General features: G+C 43.7%; 1 protein-coding gene across 1 annotated transcript in view; it reads left to right on the top strand.

The window, feature by feature from the left end:
- MAD1L1 (mitotic arrest deficient 1 like 1) overlaps positions 1–17,424 on the top strand; it is a 348,568-nt gene that overhangs the window by 144,706 nt on the left and 186,438 nt on the right. The window lies entirely within an intron of this gene.

Below are 17,424 nucleotides of genomic sequence, written 5' to 3'. Positions count from 1 at the left end.
AGATGGTCGATGGCAGCTATTAATAACTCCTGACTTGATGCTCTGCACCCTCCCAGCTCTGCTGAGCCTCCCCATGAGGTTTGGAATTGTTGACACCTGCATGACTCAGCTCACAAACAGAGGAGACTGCTGGGATGAGACACCTTGGAGCTTCAGGTGCTTTAGATGTGGGAGAAACAGCCTCTGCAGGGGGGGGGGGAGGAGGGAAGGAAAAGGGAACTTGAGCATGTTTAAATCAGTGTGGCAGAAGGGTTGGAGCATCCTGGGAGCCTCTGGTGTGGATGGGCTGGGGAGGAGCATGGGAGAACCAGGAGTGCTCACCTGGGAGCATCCAGCAAAAGCAACCATTGTACAGCTATTCCAAACAGACCCAGGGGAGGCCTGGGGTGGCTGCAGAGAGGGACAGTGATGGGCTTGAGCTGAAAAGGCCTGGCTGACACTTTTTGCAAGGCTGGTATGGCTGAAGGGTGGGAAACAGTCAAGACCAGTAGATAGCAGGGGATGTGCTGCTGTGGGTGCCCACAGTGATGCCCACAGAGGGTGCTCTGGCACCCAGCAGACAGAGGGACACAGTCCCTGTGTGCTCCATCTCTGCCAGGGAGGCTCCAGGTATTGCTGTGGTCCAGGGGCTTCTGGGGTTTAACAAAGCCCTGGAAGACTCTGACTCTTCCATTACATTTTGTGGGTTCTGCCCTTCATCTTTCTTCATAAATCTTAACAGTTGCACTATGAGCCACTTTTTTATCACTGTGTTTTCTCCTTTTTTCTTTAAGATTTTTGCTACAGCGTACTTAATTTTGCAAAATCTTTCTGTGCTCCCTAGAAGAGAACTCCTTAATAGTTTCTTTTTTCTTGTTTATCCTGCCTGCCTGAATCTGTTACCAGAAACATCACTTCTGACAAAACATCCAAAGAGGAGGAAAAAGGGATGTTCTTAACAGGGATTTTTTCCTTACTCTGGAAAGGGAGATTTCCCCATCCATTTCAGCAGCAGTCAGGAAGCTGTGGTGAAGATGGAGCGATAGAGATAATACAGTTAAAGAGAGGAGGAAGCTGTGAGCCACTGGGAAGATTTTGGGCTGAGGCAACAGCTTTTAACTCATTATGGAGATGAGGTCTCTGGTAGGTCCTTTGCTGGGAAGCTGCTAAAAAGAGCAGAGGGAATGTGAGAGGAGTGTGCAAGCTCTGGAGGGGGCTGTGTGTGAGGGTTGGTGTCTGCTGGGAGGATGGAGTTAGGGCACACAGGGAGCTGTGCCCCAGCCCTTGCTGGGCTGGAGAGCTGCTGGGAGCACTGCACTGCCTGCACCAGACATCACCTGGATCACAGGCACCTTCCAGAAACTGGCATACAGCAGGATGCTGTGATCCCAGATTATTTCAGAGGTGATGCTGCAGAAGAACCACTCCTGTCAGAGCCTGATGGGGTAGAGGACTGACAGGCAAAGAGAGGCTGATGGGGAACTTTTAAAATCCCCTTCTCTGATGCTGAATGAGAAAAGCTGGGTCAGTAATGCATGCACATGCAAACACATGGACAAGCAGTTGCTTTCTCCACCCCAGAACTGCCCCAACCCAACCCCCTCCTCCACAGGGCTCATGAGGCTGGGGGGGTTCAAGGAATCATTTTATGTTGAATAAAGTGTTGAATGTGAAGTACAGAGAGATGCAAAGAAAAATGTCATCTGAAATGGTGGCTGGAAAAGCAAGCTGGCTGTGTCAGCCCATTTCATGTGGTTAATGAAGTGTCACTCACCATCTCTTTAAAAGTGTGTTTTGGAACTGGAGAAGGAATGAGTTTGTCCCTGGCCAGCCTGTTATAAATACTTTAACAGAAATGTAACTGTATTTCTATGGCAGAGTGAATTTTTGTTTTGATACTGGTCATATTAATAGTTTTCTTGCCAATCTTGGTTTACTTTTACCACCTTAGCTCTCACTGCTTTTAATTTCAAGCTAAATATGACAAAACAAAGAGCTTCTGTGTATGCAGCAGCCACTGTGAAAAAGCTTTGATGTGGAGTTTAGTGTTTGAAAAGTTAAATCCAGCTGCACAAAAGGGAGATAATCATAAATATAACTGCATTAATAGTGATTTTATTACAACACTCCTGGCTCCGTACAAAACTTTAATGAAGAGAGATTTGCAAGGAAGACTCATGCAGACACCTTCAATGGTCTCCAGCATCTTTTACACTGAGAGATTTCCCCTGTCTGTGAGCACCATATGCACTCTAATCAGTTAATTGTGAGTCTGACAGTTTCAGCACATGAAATGCCATATGTTCTGTGGTTTTCTTCCATCACAGGCATTGCTGGTCACCTCAAAACCCATTGGCCAAATATTGTCACGTTATCTGCCCCTGATAACTGCAGTGAATCTGCTGATGGTGAAACCTGGACCTTGCTGATTTTGTGGTGTTAAGTCATCAATCTGCTCCTTTCCAAGGGGGTTTACTCAGCAGCCACCCCAGTGCTTAAAGGGCTTAAATTTTACAGTGAATGCATTAAAATGTTAATTTGAGTATCTAACAGTTCTTCCTTGTCTTTCACCCAGCTTCCCCCATCAGCACTTTTCCAGTTTTTTTGCCTTTTTTTTTCTTTCCTTTGATCCACACTTTGTGTTTATCTTGCTCCTTTGCTACATTTCCTCTCCCCCTCAAAGGTAGATTGCTCCTTTATGCAGCAGAAGGGGCTTCTGTGGTGATGGGAACTTTACAGAGACGTTTCCTCCCATCTGTGCAAGGTACAGAGGAGTTTGTTTTAATTTTCAGCTTTCTCCTGCCTACTTTCTCTACCTCTCTGCTGCCATCCAACCTTTTTTTGCTCAGTGACAACTTTTAGGAAGCAGTGAGATGATTACTGTGCTCACTTTGGATGTCCATAAGGAGCAAACTGGAATCACTAGAGCTTTCCTGCCACTCCAGAATGGCATATGTTGCACTTGCCCAGACTTCTGCTGTCACTGTAGCATCTCATCTGTGGCTCGTAGGAGAAAACAGGCTCTCTCTAGAGATGGTGCTGAGATGCTCCACGCATCAGCTGCCACTGATTGCTGAACAGTCACAGGGCTGAACATCATCTCTGACAAAGCAAACACCTTGTTGAAATAGCACTTTGAACCCAAAGCTTTGGCATCTCTTGGCAGACTCGAGCCTTCCCAGGAATGACTGAGGTTCTCAGCATTTGTTTTTCTTTGCTAGAGGAGAGCAGGAGAGCCTGTGTTCTCTGGCAGTCCTGCAGAATGGATTATCTTGGTTCTCTGTTCTTTCATGTGTTTCATCTTCTGTCAGACCTGAGTGACCTTATCGAGTCAGTGAGTCATTAGTTTCCTCCCCTCCCTTTTACACCTGCCAGTGGCTGTGTTTTGGGAGAACACCTGGCAAGTAATCATCATATAAATGAGGAAGTCAAGTCACCAAGAGGTTTAATGATTTGTTAAAGGTGACAGTCCCTGCCCTGTGGAAGGACAGTGACTCTTAAAACTAATTGATGCTGCAGCAGATCCTGTCTCTGTGTATCTGAGACTTTTTGTTGGTCAAACTAGATTTTAAAACTCCGTTGCTCCTAATTTTTTTGAGGAGATTCTTTATTTTGGATCTGTCCTGAAAGTCAGTAATTGATCAAGAGAAGCAGTCCGTGGCACTTCCTTACACTGGAGGTATTCTGCAAAACCAGCATTGTTTTCACTACAGGGAGATTGCTGCAGCTATTTTTAGTGTGTGGATGCTCTTAAAGTTTAAGAATGGCTTTAAGTCAGCAGTTTCCAGGGTCCACAGCTAACTGGAAGCAATCTCCATCATTCTCAGGAATGAGAATGTCCTGTCACCAACTTGCATGGGGTCAATCATTAACTGAGACAACTTCTCCAGCCTGTGAAAAGCTGCCTTGTGGACAAGCCCCCAGAAAAATAGCCCCAGCTGCAAACACACCTCAGGACACTTCTACCTCTTGGCTGCACATTGAAGTGCAGGGGACAAAACAACATCTTCCAGCATTTTCCAGCTCTGCAGCTCTTGTGTTCTTCAAGTGCAGTAAGGACAGGGATAGACAATTGTCATTGCTGTCACCTTTTGCTGAAAGTCACACTCCTGGTGCAGATGCAGTCAGTGGCACTCTGCCCCTTGTTCTCTTGCTGGGTCACATCCTGACTCTGTCATGTAAAGATGTGCAGTAATGATAAATATAACCAATCACCTGTGTTAGCAGTGCAGGGAGTTCAGGGTGGGCTCTGGCTGTCTGAGTGCTTCAAGCCTGCAGGGAGCACACCCAGCCTAGCTGAGACTGTGCTGATATCAGGGTCCTTCTGTCCAGGTTTGATCTCAGAGGATGTGGGAATGCTCCTGTACTCAGGCTCTAAGTACTCACTTCAGTCCTGGCAGATTGATAGGTGCCAGCAACAGAAAGATCTTCCCTTCTTCCCAACAGTGCTCCACTTAAAATGCTCTTGGTGTGAGCAAATCCTCCCATAGCCTCGTTGTAAATAACCAAGCACAAAAGAGGCTTGACCTAAGGAATTTAGATTAGGATCAGATGTCCCTGGCTGTAGGAAACATGAGAAACAGAGGAACTGTGTCTAAATTCCTACAGAAGATTTAAAATTGGGCTCTTTCTTACCAATGTATTGGAGAGAGCCGGTAACTGAGGTGCAGTTATGAGTCACGTTTACCACAATAGAACAGGGGAGAGCATTTCATGAGATGCTGAGAGCTTTCAAATGCTTTACTCTGGAGAGCCTGCATGCCTGTGCTGAGAGATACAGGCTCTGCAATTAGGTGTCTTTAGGTGGAGGAGGAAGCAGGAATACATTTGAAGTGGGAGCAGTGGCCCCATCCACAGCAAAGGCAGGGCACAAAAGAGCTGCTTCTGTGCAGTGTGGTGCAAATCCCCTCCTGCTGCAAGGAGCAGCTGGGGAGCAGGGGTGAGCTGAGGCACAAGCAGAGCAATGATGACATGTCTCTTCCCTTTGAGGCAGAAGACAGAAAAAGGCAAATTAAGTATCTTTGGGGAATGGATTAGGAATGGAGAGCTTCCAGCTTTTCAGAGAGAAGGCTTTGAAAGAGTAGAAGCATGTTCTTATGTTGATTTCCATCACTTGCTGCTGCAGGCAGTGTGGAGGGATGAATGGGAGGCAGTAGAGAGGTTGCTGGGCAAATTCTTCTAGAACTTGCACCATTTTCCAGAGTTGCTTTCCACAACTGCAGAGTTGTTTAGTTTTCTGCAATGTTAGAGAAACCTTCAACATCAGAACTATTGCTTTCTGTGTTTCATTTAGAGATTTAACCTCTATGAATCTCTTCCAAGCTGGAAAGTGTGGTGATTTGAGATAGCACTGGTCTGATCCACGTGCACTGTGCAGCTACAGCCCAGGTCACTGCTGTGCCACACATCTGCTTTGCCTTGGGCAGGAATGGTTAAAATTTCCTAACAACTTCCAAAGGATATGGTCCTTTTCTGGAAAGAGCTGATGGGATCTCCTGTCAGGCAGTGCCACATCTCCAGAGCACTTCCAGCCCACAGTTTCCTGTAGTGGGTGGTATGTGTTTGTGTGGCTCAACCACCAGATAAATATTTTGTTGCCTGACTCTTTAGGAATGGAAGAATTTGGGAAAATGGGAGAATTGGCCAGGACTGACCAGTTTCTCTCCAAACTAGAAGCTGGGCTTGGCTACATTATGTTTCCCAGAGGGGCTCTCAGGCCACTGCTTTTCATCTCTTGAACTCTTGGTGAATCAATCAGCTGAAGCCAATAATGTCTCCTGTTTGATAGAACTGCTATTTAGGCACCTTCTCACATCAATGAAAGCTTTAACAGCCCATGGCAACCAAGCAATTTTGGGGAGAAAGGAATAAATATCTCTGGAAAAAAAGTTAAAGCTAAGATTACACATCAGGATAACATTTTACACAGAAATTTTACCTGTTCCCTAGCTCTGAGTTGTATTAATGAGATTAAGCAGCACTTTTCTGGGAGTCTTGAGATGCTCTGAACTTGTTGAGATTTGTTGATTTTTATAATCATTGGATTTGAATTCTGTGATTTGTAGTGCTTCATTTCAGAATAATTGCATAATCACTGTGTAATTGAAGATTTGAAGTATGTAGTTGTAAATGTTTTCGTGTCATCTTTTAATTCACGGTGATGATGACCTGTAAGAGCAAATTATATTTTTAATTATTATTTTCTGTTTAAAAACAGAAAAAAAATTATCTGTTTAAAAAAATCCTGTGAAGATTCCAAGGGTTTGCTGTAGGGTCTCCACGTGGGCTCGGCACAGCTGTGCCCACTGCATTTCTGTGGGGTCCAGCTACAGAGTTTTATTGAAATCCTGTTGCCAAATAGTTTTAACATTTAAACAGAAAAAATGCTTTGAGAAAACAACATCAACACAAGCTTGTTCCCATGATCTTGTGGATCCCAACACTCCTGCTCTTTTCAGTTTGCAAGGATTATAAGATCCACTTTTATGCACTTAATACTTTGGTTATTGTGGCAATTAGAACAACAGTAGTTGCTCTCCTGTTTATTTTTTTGAAGCCCATTGATTCTTTATTTTTGCCTTAATTACAAGTAGTAGAAGAGGTGTTTCTTCAGGGAACTAATTAGTCTAAAAGGCCTGGTTCAGCTAGTGCCTGAGCAGTTTGTCGAAGGGGGCCTAAATGCAAGTGCCAATTGCAGTTGTTTTGTTTCAGAACATCCATAATTGGTCACCCTCAGTGCTTCTCCACATTAGGAGCTGTGTTTGCTCCCATCTGTTCACCCAGCCTTTCACCATGGCCTAGGCTGTCCAGAGGCTGCAGCACCTCCATCTCCTCAGCCTGGTTTATGTTAAGGTCGTGAATTTGAGCATGGCACCATTGCCAGTCAAAACCTGAACAGAATTCAAAGGAAGGTGCATGGGTTTCTCTCCTTACTTTTCTCTTTTTCTTTTTCACTCCAGTGTGACCAGCCTGCTAATATTTGGATAAGGCTAGGAGGAGAGTAAGTGAAAAACCCAGCTGATAGCAGTTCTCACCATGCTGTGAATGAAAACTAAGCTGTTGATATAGATCTCCTCTGTCCAGGGGTGGTCCAGGTAAATTGTAAGGAACAATTCTGCTTTCTTAGAGGCTTTGCAATTTATCTATTTGCTTTAATCAGTGCTAATGTCAAATGTGCTTTGATAGTGCTAAAAGCTTCTCAGCAAAACAAACTCAAAGTCAAGAGTTGGGGAGAAAGCCATGATCTCCCTGTAATGCAAGTTGTAACATTTTTCTTTTGAATTTTATTTATGCTGTTTAATAAAAGAGGCAGTGCTGCAGAGCACACGTGCCATGAATCCAGCTGTGGTGACAGCATCATGGCTATGAAATGCATGGCACATCGATTTGACATATTGATGTGATTTATGGTTTCAATTTGTTAAAATGGCTCTAATGGCTGCAGTTTTGACAGATGTACACTCAGATTTCTAGTTCTGTTCAAGCCCACATTAAAAACACAACTGATTCCTGGCTTAAGACATTGATTTTTATCTGTCCTGTGTTCCTGTGCCTGTGTTCCACACATCAGACTCCCAAATGGGGTTTTTGTGGCATCGACTTCACTTCTTTGCAGAAAATTGTTCATTGGGAAGCTGATTCTTGGAAGAGTTGCTAAACCTAAATATTTTTTATTTTTAAAGGAAATCAACAAGAGGCTCAAAATATCATGTGTTATGGTATTAATGGTATATAAAAGCCCAATGAGATCTTCAGAAACCATGAACAGAGTAATTACTTTGCAGAGGTTAAGTAGAATATTCTGTGTATTAGGAGAGGGTTTGAGGCTTCTTTGTATAAAGGATACCACTGTACATTCTTGAGAGCCCACAAACTCTGAATTTTTCATAAAATCTAGGCTGTGCAGTGCAGTTGGGATGTGCCCTGATGGTAGAGACCCTAAACCAGTGATCTCTGTGGCAGATGTTATTGCTAAGCCAGTTGTTACCAGTCCTACCTTTGGCAACTCTATTCTGAACACTCTCAATTTTATTAACATATGGAGGCAGAGTTCTTCACTTTCTGCTTTATTCCCTTTTACAAGAGGTCATTTAATGAGTAATAATGCAGCCTTAGGATAGGTCAGCCCCCTGGTATCTCAAATACTCAGATAAAATGTGTGCTCCTTTGACCTCCGTGGGTCTAGTTCCACCTTAGCAAAATCAGCTGTTGGTTTCTGAAGTGTTGTGTGACCTTTGCATGAGGGAAGGTGACAGGGACAGCCCCTGTTCCTCTGGGGGGGAACACACCAGCAGTGACTAACCTTCACTAGTTATTTGCCTTGCACACATCTGGGTGTGAAGGGGCAGGAGCTCCCCACTTGCTGAAATGAGACACCCCTGCTTCAAAGAGCCTGAGCTGGGGGTACCTGGCCCCCAGTGCTGCTCCTGCTTGGAGGGGATGGATGCTGCCTTTGCTCTGAGGGGATTGCTCTGCACTGTGTGCCTAAAGATCATCTGAGTGTACTTAATTGTCTCTCAGCTGCAGCATGGCAGCCTGCAGAGCTGCTGAAAAGAGAGGAGTTGTTGGCATTATGGATGGTATTTATTTAAAGCTGCTCATTGTGTTTGTCAGAGGCTGCCTGGGGCGGGGGGGGATGTGATGAGTGCAAAACTACCTATGCAGATGGATTTAATTCCTGGGAATGTGTACAGCTGTATAAAATACATGGTGAGCCTCAAATTCTTTTGACATACATGTACCAAACACATCCAAGCTTGTTTGAAAGTGTTAGTTAATTATTTTCATGTATTATTACTCCCAAAAGGCACAATGCAAATTCACATGTACACATATATAAGTGTTCCTAGGAAAGCATGTCTAAAGAGCTCTAGATGAGTGATTTTATGCTCTCAAAACAATAATGTCCCAGACTAATTCTACAGGCTTTTTATTGCTTTGCTGTTTAGGTCCATTTTTGAAGACAGTGAGACCATCACAGCTGTATGGAGAAATGACATTTATCTTCCCAATGCAGTGTGACCTTCTCTTTCATAAGTGGAGGCATTTTCTTTCAGGATAATGAGCACCTTTTTATTTAGGCCAGGCAGGACCAACAGTCCTTGTGCAATTCCTACAGCCCATCGACACTGTACACATTACTGCAATTATTGTGGATATTATTTTCTGTTACATTTCACTTGCTCTTTGGATTATGCTTTTTTCTGGCCAGCAAAGGGGACAGAGAAAAGGAAAGGTCACACTCAAGTCCTCATGAATATCTGGAGGCTGCTGCATGGCACAAATAGAACCAGTCCTACAGCAAATGTACAGTTATATAGCCTCCCTCTGTGGCCTCTTGCACCAAGAGTAAGTCACTATTTTGGCATGTATCAGCCTGGGACAAAGGAGCTGGCATTGCTCTGGATCAGGCACTTTTAGGGCAGAGGTAAATCTGTGTAGCTGTTTATCTGCTAGGTTAAGAAGAAAGAAAATTGAAGCATGAAAAGTAGCTAAAAAACCCAAGTGTTGACAATTCTTATTTGGAAGTATTTATGTGAGAGAGCTCTCTGTCATGGTGCTTTTCCACCAGGAGCCTCTGGAGCAGAGCTCCCAGCCCTGAGCATCCCACTGTGCCATGCAGGAGTGGTCCTACACAGCCTGCACCTGGCAGGAGCTAATAACTGAGATTATCTTGGCATATGTCCTGACTTCTTCCCTTCCCCTGCCAAGTGGAGATCTCTCACGTTTCTGTAGCACAGTTTTGCTCAACAGGCATTCAGGAGTGAGCAAACTCAAAGGTTTCTAATGGGACCATCAGGCACTTTCACCTTTTGCCTTGTCAGGCTGCATTTGCTGGAGCAAGAAGCAATTGTGAGTTGCTGGATTGCTTTCCTGAAATGAGTTGCTGTTTGGTTCACTCAGAAAAGATAAACACCCACATCTCAGAAATATCATCCTGTCTGGCATCTTTGGCAGCCTCAGCAGAAGGGCCAAGGGAAACAAATGGACCATGTGTAAGATAAAATTGCAGTGCTCCCTCTGGAGTTCATTCTTTCAGCCCAAAACTGAGCAGCACTGATGGGGCAACATATGGAAATATCCCCTTCTGTTCCTGCTGCTCAGTTCTGGAATAAACAAAGGGCTTCAGCCCTGCCTTCATTAACCCTCCACTTTGCCCTCTCCTGCAGGTTCTTACAATGAGAATTAAACTGATGGTTGGCAAACACAGGATATGTACCAGGCTTGTGCAGTGCAAGGATGTTCTTCACTTGCTCTGATCCTGTCTTTGCAGGGGTTTTTCTTGTACCTCTTGCATACCCTTTACAATTTTTTTTTTTTTTTTTTTTTTTTTTTTTTTTAAGTAGGGCAATATATTAACTGCTGAAGTTTAAAAATTTGGATTTCAGGTCATTTTGATAGCTTTGTCCTCCTTCCTACAGGAGGAAACAATGAATTTTGAGAAAGCTGTAAATCTGTGCAGAGCTGCCATGGGATCAGCCTCCATCCCATGGAGGAGAAGGCTCTGAGGAGGTCCTGGCTGCTCACTGGCAAGGTCTGCCATGGAGCTGCAAGGAAATAGTTTGCAGGAGTAGTGAAGGTCTTTAAAGCTAGTCACACTCCTTGGGAGGGGAAACCAGAAGGTTTTCTGCTCCTTGGATTCTGTGAGAACCTCCTTCAGTCTTGAGAGAAGGAGCATAAGATTAAGAGGAGTAATTTAAAAGATGCCAGAGAGCTGGAGATGGGATGTTGTGTGCAGTCAGACTAGCTGTGGGAGAGAGGAGGAGAGTGAGCAGACAGTTGGAACAAGAGCTGTGAAACAAGCTCCAGCTATTTTGAGAAGTGATTATTCAATATTTAAAAAGTAGTTTATTAGAGATTTCCCTGAAAATGCTTTTCAGAAACTGGATCCTCTCTGGGTGTGACTCAGATTCCTCCAGCTCTGGTGTTCATTGACACGAGTATTTTCACTTTTATTATGATGTGGATGGCTGCTTAACTTTAATAGTTTTGAGGCTACTCCTGTTTTGGATGGCTCTTGGCACAAGAGGGCTGCAGAAACACTTCCAGTGCTTTTCTTTATGCTGCACTTCATATGTTCAATCTGATATGTAGGAAAGACTAGAGATTTGTCCAAGGTGGCCCACAGAAGCTTGCTTTTGCAGCTACTGATAACATAAAAGCCTTCTTCAAGTTGTGGGTGGAGGGAACTTCCAGGGCATCCCTAGCTCCAGGTCTGTGTGCTTGTTCCCATCCCTGATCCTTCAGTCCTCTGGAAAACCAGAGGCAGAAATGTATTTGCACATTTTGTACCTTTGAATGTCTTCATGTCTCCTTAACCCTCCTTCCCACACCCCATCTTATTCTGTTTCTTTATATTTTTACCACATTTCTTCTACCTTGTCAGCCACCTCCTTCCCAACAGACCATTAAGCAATAACAAGAGAAAACAAAAAAACCCCCTTGCTGTTTCCTTCAAGTGCTTGCCTTGCATTTGCTGCCTATTTATAGCTGATTCATTTAAACCACAGTGGCAGTCAATCAGAAATGTGGTGAATCCTTCTTTCAAGAGCATGCCAAGAAAGGATCTTTTTAGTTTTCTTGCTTTATTTATGATTTTTGCTGGAGCCTCTACAGTGTGCCTAAATTCCATTGGGATTTATTTATTTTGAATAAATTCTCAGATAAAAGTAGAAGGGTTTTGTTCCTCTTCTTAGAAGTTACAGGAGCATGACCATGGTGTGCAAGGCTGTTTGATTTTATTTGAGGGTATTATACACCTTTTTTTTTTTCTTCCAGTTGGAATCTTGGAGAATTTTTTTACTTTTTCAGTGTAAGGAATGTCTTTGGATGGAGAGTCTGTTAACCTCTGGGGTTTTTTTCCTTCCAGTCTTTTTCCCATAAACTTCCAGCAAATTCTGCCCTTAATCTCTTTGTAGTACAAACCTGATGGGGTAAAATACTGTACCTGGAAATGATGACTGTCCATGTGGTCTTGCAAAGTTCATGTGATCTTTGAGCTTTGGTTTCTCCTTTTATTCAGCAGCTTGGTGCTAATCTGCTTCAGCTCTTCATGGGGATTATACTGGCAAATGCCAAAAAACAAGGCAGGAGCTGTGGGTGAGACACTTGTACCCCACAGGGGAGAGGATGCACAAGACCCACATGAATAAACTCAGCCTGGGACATTCTGAGGTGTGGAGCACTGCCAGGATTTCTGAAGTGTTTGCAGGAAAGTTAGGGGCCACTGATTTATGCAATACCTGGAAATGGAAGGGCTATGCTTCTCCTTCAAGGGAAGGAGATCTTTGGTGTGGGGACATCTGTGTTGGGAAAAGATAGTTGGCAATTTTCTTTTAGTATTGGAAATCACTCATTGAGATGAAGGTTGTTTTTGCTTTCCCCAAACAAATTTAAAAGGAAAATACTGTTTGAAACAGGTCTCTGCATTTGCCAGAGCCTCAGCAAAAAGGTGTTAGCAGCAGTAGCTGTGCTAGTTTGGGGTTTCCCCCCTTGTTTTTTCTTCCCTTACTGCCCTTTGATTTTATGCTGTGAAACCCTGGCAAGACAAGTAGGATGAGGCAGAGTCATCTAGAGGGATGACTCAGAAAACAGGTATAAAATTCCCAAAGAAATTCCTGCTTGACCTCAAACATGAATTTTCTGTGTCAAAGTCTCTGCTAACCTTGCCTTGGTGCAAATGGTACAGGAAAATGAAGGTACAGGCTAAAGAAGGACAATTATTCTGTTTGTTTTTCCATCTCACTGCCCATGATAGGATTTGATTCTATGCTCTGAACCCTCCTAGGTCAGTTGTGTTTAGAGCAGCCAGCACAGATCAGCTGTGCTAAGCACACTGACATTTGGAAATCCCTGTCTGGAAGGGGAATTGAGCAATGAGCTTCTGCTAATTATAATAGCTATGTTTAAAATGGGTTGTTTGCTTTATTCAGCAAAATCCAACTATGCACCCAGACTAGAGGCTGGAAATGCTCTGGCAGCAGAGGAGACAGGTTCTCAACACACACATTGCCAGGGTGGAAGCAAGGGCAAGGCAAGCACTGCTTTGTCAGAGCAAACATTGCACAGTCTTGTCCTGGGGGTGGATGTTGTTACCTAGCAACTTCCAAGAGTGTTTGAAATTTGTTGGAGCCCCTCTGAGGCTTAGGCACTCTCCCCACTGTTCTGCTGGATGCCAAAACCACTCTGGCTGTAATTTCCCAAGCCAAGGGTGCTGCTGGCTGAAACCCCTCCTTGATCTTTATTTGAGCTGGGACAACCTGTGCAAGTAGGGCTGAGAACTAGAACAGAAACCAAACTTGATTGGAGTGAACAAAAAAAAAAGTTTGATTTAAACACAGATCTTCACTTCCCAGCGTTGTTTTGCACAAGGAAGTGTGCCCACATGCCTGAAGGCTCCTGTTGAGAGTGTGTTTGGGGGGATAGCAGATATCATAGCAGAGATCACAGGGCCAGAGCTCACAGCACCATTAAAGTTTTTTTCTGAACTATCACCATCATCACCAGCCTTGGGCAGCTCAAAGGAAGGCACTGGCCCACTCAGGAGTGTAAGGTCAGTGAGAGTTGTTCAGTAGCCTTGTTTTAGCAGTTAAAAGATTATCAAAAGTGACTGTGATATTATTGGACTTGAATAAGAAAACTATAGCTGTGCCACTGATTAACTTATGATAGTCTTTGTTTCATCCAGCTATGACCACAGATCATCTTTTTGGCCGCTCAGCCATACCCCACACCCCTTTCCTCACTTTCACTTGGGGCAGAGGCCTTCCATCCATACTGCTTTTGTCTGAATTTTTATTCAGATTCTAGCTGTATTGTAAGCCTTTTTTTAACTCTCCCAAGTTCTCTCCAAAGACACTGGCCATCCTCTCCTCTCTTCAGAAGCACTGACACCCTAAGGCTATGGGCTGTAGAGCCCTCTCCTTTCTTGGCAAACAGCAATATTTTCCAGGTATTCAACTGTCAGCTCAGTGGAAAGAAAATGTTGCTTTATGGTTGGTAGACTTGACAATAACTCTTTATCCCTTTAAATTAAAAGTGACACACTCACATAAATCATTATAACAGTGCTGTGTGCAAACACAGTGCCTGGGTCCAGAGGAGTTATGAGATGACAGTGAATTGGGGTGAATACCCTTAGTCTTGACTTTGAGAAGTGCAGTGACAATGAATCACTCCTGGTGATGAGATGCAGCAGTGCTGACTCATTGAGCTGAAATTAGAAGGGCTTTTTTAGGTAGAGCTGTAATTCCACCATTTTTTTCTGATGAATTGATAAGAGTGAACATTTTTGATGGCTAATTTACAGATTTCATGAATTAGATGTGGTTTCTTTCCCTCCAGCTATCAAACCTAGTTGGAGGTAACTTGATGGGGAAAACTTAGATCCCAGAGGACTTGTCCTGGCAAAAATGCCCAGGAAGGAGTTGACAGTTGTTTAATAGATGATGGGTGTCACATTGCCACCACTTAGAATTTTTGATATTTCTTTTTTCTGGATTTGGTGAGTACTGATGTTTGCTTTCATCAAGAGAAGGCTTTGGAGCCTGAATTCATTCTGCTGATAACATAAGGGATGAAAAAAAAAGTAAATAAACAAGCTGGGCTTAAAATTTCACCAGAAAATTAAACAAATGCACAAACATTTGTTCCCCCCTACTTCAACCAGCTTCTTTATTACATGTTATGGCAAGGGATTCTGTTCCCATTAGCTGCTCTGTCTTCTGTTTGTCTCTCACTCTGCTTCCCAGTTCCAGGAGTGTTAATACAGCATTGTGCTCACCAGATCCCAGACTTGCTTCCAGTACCTGTTTTCAGATCACCTAAGCAGTGATGAATTACCAGATTCCCAGATGTCCTTCATCTGTTTCAGGATTGGGTGCTGCTATCTCTTCATTTCATCTTCAGAGATTTGACCACAGCACAGTGAAATTAATTCTCCTTAGTGTCCTCCAGATACTTTGTATTTATTTTCCCATTTGCTCTTTCCCTGTCCAATGGGCTGGTACTCTCTTATTGGTTGTGAGTTGCACTAATATATTACTCTGTTTTATTCCTGGCAAGAGATTTGCAGCTGACCCTCAATACATAGATCTTTATCTTTCTGCTGTTGGGTGAAACTTTTGGTGGGGAGCAGCAAAATAGAAGAGGCTTCCTGCTACATCTTCACACTCAGCTGCTTCTCTGAGGCTACAAAGAGAATTTTAGTGGCAGAGGCTTCTCTTGTGGGTGTTCCAGTGATGGGGAATGACTCCTTAGGAGAGTCCATCAGCATCCCACAGTCACTTGTGTGTGTCCTGGAGATGCTGTGCTGGCTGACTGCATCATGCTGGAAGCAATTGGCTTGGCAGAGTTTCATCAGTCAGGCTGCCCTTTGCTGTTGAGGAAGCAGCTGCAAACTCACATTTTTTGTTTGGCACTGTATTCTCTCCCCAGGGGACTGCAGCACCATTTGATTAGGATGGGGGGAAGGAGACCTATTACAAAAGTAGATTGTTCCCAGCAGAGCTGTACTAATCTTTTGGTCTCTGTGCTCCTTCTTAGCAAGGTGCTGAATAAAAACATCAAGGGAAAACAGCAGGAGAGAGGAGTCTCTGGGGTGTTGCCCCACAGCCTCACCTCACCCTCAGCTGCAGTAAAACAACAAATGAACGTTCTTGTTTTGAGACATTTTTGCAAAAGTAAGGTGGTTTTGTTACCTGAGCCCACTATTTTCCTGCCTCATTTTTAACTGTTTCAGCCTGGCATGTGGCTGTCCAATCTCTAGGGACTCATCCTTTCCTGGATAGAAGGTTCTGCATTTTTCCATCTCCCAGTTTGGAAGATGGAAAAATGCAAGTTCTCTTCCTTCCCTGGCAGCATCTCCCTGAGAGATTATGTGAACAGTGTTGATGGAGTAGATTTAGAGAAGTTCAGGGTCTTTCTCCAAGTTTTACATTTTATTGCAGCTGTGAAGGTCACCTTTGCTTTGAGGATCAGGGAGATGAGGTTGCTGCCACCTCTGAACGTGTTGGTGCTGGACTTCTGCACTTATTCTGGTGCTTAATCCTTTTAGTGCTGAGGCCCATCAGGTGTGGTTTGTGTCAATAGTGGCACCTTGTGCTCAGAGATTATCCTTTTTCAAAGGTTTTGGAAGGGTTTTACAGAGTCAGTATTATCTTTAGGTTAGAGTGGGAGAGGGAAGAAGGAGTTTCAGAGTTTAGTGCTTTGCCCCAGGTCTCAGTTGTTAGGCAGAGTAGGAACAAAAGCCAGGTTTCTGCTGCAGGACTGTGCAGCTTACTTTAAGCTAGATAAAGTATTTGCCAGGAATAAGGATGTGGGCAATTTTGGCTTGAAATCCTGTCTTCATCTGATATCAGTTGTTCCACAGTCACTTTGTTAATGCCCTTTTCTCATAGTCTAACCAGGCAGAGTTTGGGGTTATTTCATTATATGAAGCTTACTGTCAAGTATTCTTGACATTACAAGTGACTGTGTCTCTTAAAGAGAAGGAGAGAAATTGGTCTGTCCTTGAGGCTCAAGAGCTAGAGGAAGGTGTGGCTATTATCCCCTTGTCCAGTAAATCTTGATAGAGTGTTGACAGGAGCCCATATCTTTACTAGGGGAGATGTTTTCCCTTCGTCTTCAGTAATTATAGTGATGACTTTGGTGATTTTTCAATTCACAGTTTCATTTTTTTTGTTTAGTGCCCAAGAGCTCTGCTTTATTTCTCCCTGATGTTGGTAACCAGCTGCTTTTTGTGTCTCACTGGGGGGCGGCATTTCCCTGCACAAATCCAGTACTAAACTGGTTTCCAGAGAAGGAGCAGCCCTTGTTTTTTTGGTGGAAAAACTCTCACTGCCCTGGACAAAGCAGTGGCCTTCAGTCCCTGGTGTTGTGGTTTGCTGTGATGCCCAGGAGCACGAGTCCCTGGAGATGTGGGACATCTGGCTTACAGGCATTCTTGTTTCCTGTGTTTCCTGTCCTTGCTTGGGGTAAAATTAAGGACTAAATTACATGGAAAACTGCATAAGCTGTGGCCTGAGACACATGCTTTTCATTGAGCTGCAAGCTTATCCTCATAAATTATGTCAGTAAGGAATGGTCTCTGCTTTGCCTAGTGCAGCTTTTCTGCAAGTCAGAGCGAGTGTGGTTTCACTGAATTTAAATTTCTGAAACACGTTCAGAAGTTGTTGGGGAATTTTCCTCTTCACTTTCACATCAGACTGAGCCCCCTGCCACCTCCAATCCAGCTCCTGTGAGATAATGTGGTGTTCTGGATTCTTTTGAGACAGCAGCAGAGTTTATTTGTGGCTCTTCTTTCCCACCTTATAAAGGATGTACATTTGATTTTATAACCAGGAGAACTTTCTTCAGAACAACAAAAAGGAGCCTGTAAAGCAGCAAGGAAATTATTTAGCAATGGCTGGTACTAAACTGTCTTCTTGATTGTGATCTCAACTGATG

Source organism: Serinus canaria, chromosome 14, assembly GCF_022539315.1.
Source record: "Serinus canaria isolate serCan28SL12 chromosome 14, serCan2020, whole genome shotgun sequence".
NCBI classification, from domain to species: Eukaryota; Metazoa; Chordata; class Aves; order Passeriformes; family Fringillidae; genus Serinus; species Serinus canaria.
The sequence above is the reverse complement of the archived record's forward strand: the minus strand, read 5'-3'. Positions and strand labels throughout refer to the sequence as shown.